Here is a 9631-nt window from a genome sequence, read left to right as displayed (position 1 = left end):
CTACCTGGTATCTTAGATGATCTCTTTTCGGTTTCTACCCCGGTCGGTGATTTCGTGATGGCTAAAAGAGTTTATAAAGGCTGTCCTATTTTCTTACCCAATAGAGTTACATTAATTGACTTGATAGAACTTGATATGCTAGATTTTTATGTCATATTTGGAATGGATTGGTTGCATGCTTTTTACTTTTATTGATTGTAGGACAAGGGTAGTAAAATTTCAATTTCCAAATGAACCCATTTATGAGTGAAGAGGAGGAAACTCAAATCTTGGGGGTAAGACCATTTCGTGTCTAAAAGCTTGCAAGTTGATTGCAAAGGGTTGTCTCTACCACATAGTTAGAGTTGGGGATCTTGAATGCGAGGTCCCTCCAATAGATTCATTACCCGTAGTGAAGGATTTTTTGAAGGTATTTCTCACTGACCTGCCTGGGATTCCTTTGGAACGGGAGATTGATCCAGCTTAGATTTATTGCCAGATACACAAACTATTCCAATCCCTTGATGGCCCTGTCCGAGTTGAAAAAACTAAGGCTCAACTCAAGGATTTGCTAGATAAGGGTTTTATTCAACCAATCATATCTCCTTGGGGTGCCCTGGTATTGTTTATGAAGAAGAAGGATGTGTCTTTGAGAATATATATCGACTATCGTCAATTGAAAAAAGTCACCATAAAGAATAAGTACCCGCTCCTTAGGGTTGATAACTTGTTTGATCAACTCCAAGGAATGATTTACTTTTCAAAGGTTGTCTTAAGATAGGTTATCACCAACTTAGAGTGAGGAGGTTGATATTCCAAAAACGGCATTCCAAACAAGATATCATCACTTTGAATTCCTATTATGTCCTTTGGTCTAACCAATGCCCCGACGACTTTCATAGACCTTACGAATCAAGTTTTTTGGAAAGTATCTTGATTTGTTTCTAATTATCTTCAGTGATGACATTTTGATATACTCTAGGAGTGAGAATGATCATATAAGACATTTGAGCATAGCTTAGCAAATTCTCAAAGATGACCAACTTTTTGGTAAGTTTAGTAAGTATGAATTTTGGTTGAGATTGGTTGCGTTCTTTGGTCACATTGTCTCTAGTGAAGGGGTTGAGGTTGATCTGAGGAAGAGGAAAGTGGTCAAAATTGGCTTAGCCTTTGAGTCCTACCGACATTCAAAGTTTTCTAGGGTTGGTCAGTTACTATAGGAGGTTTGTTGAGGGATTTTTATCAATCGCATCTCTATTAACGACCTTAACCAAAATGAATTCCATGTTTGAATGGTCAAAATCTTGTGAAGATAGCTTCCAATTTTTGAAATATAGACTTACCTCCGCTCCAGTGTTAATTCAAAATCTTGTGAAGATAGCTTCCAATTTTTGAAATATAGACTTACCTCTGCTCTAGTGTTAACCTTACCAGAAGGTTGGTGATATATTGTGATTCCTCCCGAGTGGGTCTAGGATGTGTGCTCATGCAACATGGCAAATGATAGCATATGCCTCTAGACAACTCAATCCACATGAGAAGAATAATCCAATTCATGACCTTGATCTTGCGACCATTATATTTGCCTTGAAAATTTTGAGGCACTAATTCTACGGGGTGCATGTTGATGGGTTCATCGATCACAAGAGCCTTCAATATGTATTCATTAAAAAACACTTGAATCTACGCCAAAGAAGATGATTAGAACTTTTAAAGGATTATGACATGAGTGTCCTTTACCATATCGAGAAAGCTAATGTTGTTGTAGATGCGCTAAGCCGAGTGTCCACGGGTAGTGTGACTCATGTGGTTGATGATAAGAAAGAGTTAGTAAAAGTGGTTCATAGGTTGCCCGTTTGGGTGTTCAACTAAAGGAATCTCCAAAGGGTGGTTTCATGGTTCGCCACAACTTTGAATTGTGGTGAAATCCAAGTAACAACTTGATCCTCTATTGATGGAGTTGAAGGAAACGGTCCTTAATAAATCTAATGAAGATGGGGCACATAGGAACCAACGAAGATTATGCGTACAAGATATGGATGGATTAAGAGATTGATCATGGAATAGGCTCATGGATACCGGTATTTCATCCATCCGGGTGTCACAAAGATGTACTGCGACTTACGAGAAACTTATTGGTGGAATGGTATGAAAAGGGACATAGCAGATTTTTTTGTTAAGTGTTCAAATTTCTAACAAGTAAAAGCAGATCGTCAAAGGACGGGTGACTTAACTCAAAATATAGATATTCCGACATGGAAGTGGGAGGATATTAAAATGGACTTCGTAGTAGGGTTGCCTCGTACTAGAAGACAACATGACTCGATATGGGACATTGTGGATATGTTAACTAAGTCGTCACATTTTCTTCCCTTCAAAGTCACTTATTTTGTGGAAGACTATGCCAAATTGTACCTCAAAGAGAGAGTGAGTTACATGAATGCCAAATTGTACCTCAAAGAGAGAGTGAGTTACATGAAGCCCCTTTATCCTCATTTCGAATAGAGGTACTCAATTCACCTCCCAATTTGGAGGGATTTCCAAAGTGGGATTGGTACGAAGGTGAAACTTAGTACCGCTTTTCATCCCAAAATGGACGGTCAAGAAGAATGCACTATTGAAACCCTTGAATATATGTTGAGGTCATGTATAATTGACATAAAAGGTAATTGGGATGACCACCTACCTATGATAGAATTCTCCTACAACAATCACTACCATTCAAGTATCTCCATGGCACCTTTCGAGGCACTCTATGGGAGGAGGTGTAGATCCCTGGTTGGGTGATATGAGGTAGGTGGGTTTGCTCTACTTGGTCCCGATTTAATTATGAAGCCCTTGAGAAGGTTTGGGTTATAAGGGATAGGCTAAAAATGACTCAAAGTTGGGAAAAATCTTATGTCAACAATACAAAAAGGGACCTTGAATTCGAAGTAGGAGATTGACTGTATCTGAAAGTTTCACCCATGAAAGGCGTGATAAGGTTTGGAAGAAGGGGAAGCTTAGTCCGTTATGTGGTCCTGCATGAAATTTTGAAGCGAGTTGGAAGTTTTGCCTATGACCTCAAATTTCCCAATAAGTTGGCCATCATTCCCCTGTTGTTCCATGTTTCTATGATTAAGAAGTGTATAAGGTACCCAATATCTCTTTTCCCTCTAGAAGGTTTAGGGGTAAAAGAGGACCTTTCTTACGAAGAGGTCCCAGTTGAGATCTTGGATCGTCAAGTAAAGAAATTCAGGAATAAGGAGGTTGCCTTCGTTAAAATTCTATGGAGGAACCAGCTTGTTGAGGGCTCAACATGGGAGGCCAAGGGCGACATGAAGTCCCGCTATCCTCATATTTTTTTCTAACCCCTAGCAAAGTCCGAGAGTAGTAGTTCCCTTATATGATTTTATGAATAACGTTGAACTTATCATGTTTTTCTAATGTGTGCATATTTTAGTAGAAAGTCATGCTTAAGTTGAGTTTTCTTTTTCCATGAAGTATGTTTCTTATGCTTAACTTTCACTTAAACATGTGGTGTGCTATAAGTATTCATGGAAATTGTATTGAGCATGATTGATGTTGTTTTGATAAGGAATCAACAGGACAACTCTTGATGTTCATATTGAAATGGAGAAGGTAGTTCCTCCTTATATGATATGAAAAGTTGAGTTTCTGAATATGGTATGTTTTGGATTAAGTTGCTATGTTTTATTGCTATTATTATATACTGAATGGAGTGGAGAATTCCTCCAATGATCTGTGATTCATTTTATATATTGTTTGTTGGTTCGACTGCTAGTCTTGAGTCTATTCTTCCTATAAAAGTCTAAGGTATCATTCGGGGACGAATGTTCCTAAGGAGGGGAGTAGTGACACACCCTAGAAATTCTATGACCTAGACTAGAGACTTAGAAATTGAATAATGATGATTTTAGACCTAAATAAGTGTAAATGACTTGTTTGAGAAGTATTAGAACCAAAACGCTAAGAAACGACCATGACGTCCTGGAACTAGTGCAAGTTGAACTAGTAAACGTCCATAGGTCTTTTGAAGGTTTGGTAGGGCCATATGAAGTCTAAAACTTGTAAAAAAGACTTTAAATAGGTAAAATGTTATGTATAGGGTTGAAACGTCCAGGTTCGACCCCCAAGTATTGCCTTAGGGGTCCATAAAGGGACCCCACCTTTGGCCAACCAAGCTGCGAAAAGGAAGCAAACAATTGATCATGGAGGAAGCAAGACCGCGTCGCAGACTTGGAAAACCCATCTGTGACACGAACATATTGCAAAATCGTTTGGTTCAAAAATTAATTTTGGAAAATTTGCGGGATCAGCTCCGCAACGCAGACTTTTTCCCCAACAAAAAATCTGAAATTTAAGTTTGTGTTTGACTTCATAGGTCAACTTAAGTGAGGGGTCTTTTATAGGAGGGTTATATATTTATTTTCATTCAGTTTTACCTCACATTTTCACTCAAACCAAATCCCCAAATCAAAACCCAGAAACTCTCCCTTCTCTCTATATTCTGTCTCTACCCAACCTCCATTAAAAAAGCTTTGAAGGTTGAAGAAGAAGACCAAATCCTCTAAGGTTATACTCAAATTTCGTGTCTATTCATCTTTAAGGTATGGTTTCTTTCACTCTTGGAATTCTTTTCCCCAAGAGGTCCCTCTAAAAGATGATTTCTCAATCTCCCAAAACTAAGGTTTTTCTTCTCACACAAGTCTTCTTTGGAAAACGAAATTTTGGATCAATTGTTTTGAATTATGATGAGTTAATGTTGTTTTAGTATGTATTGATGGTTAATTGATTATCTCCTATGAGTTTTTCTTAGACCCATGTCTTTTCCCCAATTTCATGAAAACCTTGAATTGATATGGTGAGTTATGAAGATTATGAACATGTAGATTGACTACATTGTTTTTAATTATGTAATTGCTTCTTGAATTTACCTAGTTTATATAATTGGTTATATATTCTTGGTAATGGAAGTATGAAGGTTCTTGCAAGGGACAAAGAGGTATGTTGATTGGTTCTTCTAGATTCAATTGTGAATTATTATTTATTTAGATAGTAATGCTTCTATGTCTAATGTGTAGTTGTGATGTTGATGCTAAGTATTCTTCATCCTTAACCCTAATACATTGAATTAGACATGAATTATGTATGCATGTTATGATACGATTATTATATGATTGAAAGTAGTTTCTCATGCTTATAATAAAGTGATTAGTAAAAGGTTTACTAACTTGTGAAGTAGTGTTTAAAGTGAAATGATTGTTCTCACTTGTGATGACCTATGATCTAATTAATATGATAAGATGTTTACATAGGGATCTATAAGGTACCAATGTGAACTTGTACGATGAAATAAGATGATTTTAAAAGGCAATATATGCTTAGAATCGAAAAGGCATGTAAATGAGATGGAGGTCTCATGTTTAGTAAGTCCAGCCTCCCACATGGGTTTCCTCGCGTTAGTAAGTTCGGATTCCCAACTAATGTGTTGTCTTATGATATGTAAACTCTCACATTAGTAAGTTAGGTTTCCTGGTAACAATCTCCTTGACCCTTAACTATGTGCCCACATAGGACTCTATCTTAGTGGATCCACCTAGATAGCTATGTACAAATTGTTACACCTTAGGAAAGTGTTAACCCTTTCTTTTCGGTGTGGTAGTAGAACACCGGATTCCATTAGGTCACATGGTCTCATGTCGGTTATTGCACTTTTTTCTCTGATGTAAAAAGTAAATGAACAAGCTAAGTATGTGAACTCTTATTAGGGTTGTGTTGAATGTTTCTACATGGTATAAGGAAGGGTATGAGACTTCCCTTGCACATAGCACTTGTGGGGTCCTAAGGGATGGTCCTAGTAGTTTTATTTTTATGATTATGATTATGATTATGTTTATAAGACATGAGTAGTTTTGATGTATTAATCATGACATGATGAATTATGAGAATATGTTGTAAGTGTGAAGTGGGTTGCTTAGTGTGATACTTAGCTTTGGATAGGTTTATAGGGTTCTATCTTTGGCATTGCACAAGTATTGCTTAAGTGGTGTACATGTTGGGTTGATATTATGTTGAATTGACTTATTATGGTTACTATATGTACATGTTGAGTTAAATGGATAGAATTCATGATTTTGACTAAAATGTGCTTTTCCTCATTCATTTATTATTTTGTGCATAGAAGCCATACTTAGTATGTGCGATTTACTAACCAATATTTCTTCCCTTTCCCTAACATTTTAGGTGCAGGCCATTGAAGAGTTCGTGGCCATTTGCAAGGAAGATTTGGATCCTTTTCCAAGCCATTCGTGAGTCCTCAAGTCCGGGGATGTTGCCGTGTACCACTCTAGCTATGATGTTGTTTACGTTTAAAGACATTTACTCTTTTTTTTAATCATTGAGACAATTGATGTAAGCCTATAATGGTGTATTGTTTTTATTGTATTGGCTATGTCCAATCATTTGTACTCTTTTAGATGGTTTATATGTGAGATGAGACTTTAGACTCTTATATGTTTTCTTTTGTTAAAAGAAAAGTCTATGTAAACTTCATATGTGAGAAGTATAAGTACACTTCACTACGTAAAGTTTTTAAATTTCTCTCATTTTTCTTTACCTATGATATGCTATGACGAATGCTAAGGGCTTGTCTAAGTCATGTTCAAGGAAAAGTGGCACATCTAGGTTTACCCCCTAGGCATAATCGTAGTCGTCGTCCTCTTTGAGGACTAAGACTAGCCTCTAACTTACATCATTACATTCATAGGTCAAATTTAGCAGAAAATTTAAAACTTTTGATTACTTCTACTTGGAGTTACCATCTAAAAAGAGTGTATCAAATTAGACCTAGCCCATACATTAATACAATAAGACCACATATAGGTCATACAAATGTCTAGTACTCAAATGAAAGGAAGGAAAATAATAATCTTAATACTAAAGCAGTTCCATAAGCTTGACATTGGTATTACTCTTGGAATGTGAGGACCTACCCAACTTGGATGAACAAGAATTCCAATACTTCTTCAAGGTCGTCTCCAAAAGCCCTTCAACAACCGGAACCTAAAATGTTGGGAAAAAAGGGAAGAAATAGGGTTAGTACACCACTTATACTAAGTATGAGATCATGTGCACACATACTTTGAAATCATTCTAAGAACAGGGACATTTCATAAAGTATGCATTTTTCATTAAAAACCTTTATGCACATTCAACAAGACCATACCAAATCACTTAGGCGTATTCATTAAGTCATAGGCATGTACATCACAAGAACAACAACATCAAGTCTAGTCAAGTCAACATGCATATCATAAAGTTCAATACATACTCAAGTAACTCTATCATCAAGTAATATTAAAAACAAACATGAATAAGAGTACATTTCAACATAATTAAAGCAAGACAATACCCATGAACCCCTATCAAGTCAATAAGTACAATGACTAAGCAATGCCCCATAACCTTACTCAATCAAGTAACTCAACAAGAATCATGACCAACATCCTACTTCACATAGCATAACATTTAAGAGTACATATCATCATACCTTAACAATATAGATCAACACATATTCATAAGTAAAACTACTCACCATATAGTATCAACAATGTGCAAGTTCATCATATACATATCATATATTATAATAATCATATGTATACATAAGAACATCCTCCTTAGACTTCCCTCAAGGCTAACTAGTGCAATGTTTAGGTAGAGTCCCATACCCCTACCTAGACTAAGCTAAACCCCTTACATTATCACTATTAGAGTCCATTCTTTTAATTCATTTTACCTTTAGGAACATATTGCCCTAACCGACATAAACCACATGAGCTAATGTGGAATCCAGTGTCATGAAATCCTACACGAAAAGAAGGCGGACTACTTGTCACGGTAGTACCAAAACATGAACATAGTAACTGCGTGTATCCACTAGCTAGTATTCCTATGAGGGCAACATAGTTCAAGAACTAGGAGATATAGTTAGGACCCTCTTTATGCTACATGCATTCTAGTCTCCAATCTCAAGAGTAAATTAGTCATCCTACCTTCCCTATGTGGGAAGGGACACTCCTCACTCTAGTTTACTTAGTTCTAAGCTAGAGTCCCTTTTTGAAATGTCTTTAACGTCTTTATTAATCATCATAACTTATTGAAGGTCATAGGGTCTAATACTTGTATAAACATCATCATCATCATCATCATATCTCAATATGAGTTGCATGAGTATTTTCCTTTCATTACAATTCCTATAGGTGAGGTTAGCACATTAACATCATCATATCATGATAAGACACATTGGTAAATCATTCACCATCCTTATAACATTTACATCTTAAGACAACACCTCACAATCATAATCAAGACATTTAAATTCTACATCCTACCATCTTATCAATCCTAATAAAAGGCATACTCCAATACAACATCATGGCTTAATAACCATAATTTGAAGTAAAGGATTGGGATCGTAAGACTTACCAAGTCTCCTTCATAACTCATCATCAAGTTCTTCCTAAAAACCCTCAATTCAACCCAATTTGGGTATACATCATCATAAGTCAATATACAACATTATAACAAGGCTAGAAGAATCACTACATCACAATTGAATACTAGATCATAGCTTAAGACAAAATACTTAGGTCAATTCACAACAAACTTCATAACCTAGATAATCTTCTCAAGAACTAGCATGAAAGACAAAAATCACCCTAATTCATTCATTATTAGTATAAAAATATCATCTAGTAGTAATTCAACTAATAACCAAGTCAATTGAACCAGTAAAACCTAATTCATATCAAGATCATAGCCTAGGGTTAAGGGGTAAGGGTCATCTTCTACAAACTAGACCAAACCATCAAGATATATCATAATTAGGTTAAAATGCATGTTAATATATTAATAATATGCAAAATAAATCATAAAAAAAATCAATTCATAACAACATTTTCATATTGGATGAAAACCCACTTGAAAACTCAACTTTTGAAATCAATTTGATGGAATCCTTTGAGGAAAGAGGTCTCAAAGGAGAATTAGATCCCATACCTCACTAATTGATGAATCTTGATGGAAAAAATTGACCCTTTTCATCCCTTAAGCCTCCCCTAGCTTGGTCTTCAATGGCGTCTTCCAGTAGAGAGAGAAAGAAGAGAGAAGGAAGAGAGTTTTGTGAGTTGTAATTAGTCTAATGGGGTTAATTAACTTAATTAGGCTTCCCAAATCCCCTAACTAATGACCTAACCCCTTAATTAATTGAAACTAATTAAAAACGTGTAGGAAATTATAGTGACCACAGACGACACCACGATCGACGGATCGTGGGTCAATCGATGGCCACTGTGCCCTTCCATGCTGCATATCCATCGTTTTGGTCAGAGACTATGCAAAACACCTCCTTCAGGATTTTGGCTAAGTGACCATCGACTGTGGCATCGACGCCCCGTTGATTCACCAACGGCCCATCGCATATGTTTCATATCTAATTTTACATGAATCTTAGAAAGATATTAAGTTGTAAAAATCATGTCTACTAATGTTTTTGCTGGTTTAAGTTGATTCAAATTTGTTTTACTAGGCGACTATGTGAAGTTCATTTTGATTTGTTCATCATAAGTTTGAACCTCATTTGCTAATTTAC

The sequence above is a fragment of the Solanum lycopersicum genome, chromosome 11 (assembly GCF_036512215.1).
Source record: "Solanum lycopersicum chromosome 11, SLM_r2.1".
In the NCBI taxonomy this organism is placed as follows: domain Eukaryota; kingdom Viridiplantae; phylum Streptophyta; class Magnoliopsida; order Solanales; family Solanaceae; genus Solanum; species Solanum lycopersicum.
This window is presented reverse-complemented; position numbering follows the sequence as displayed.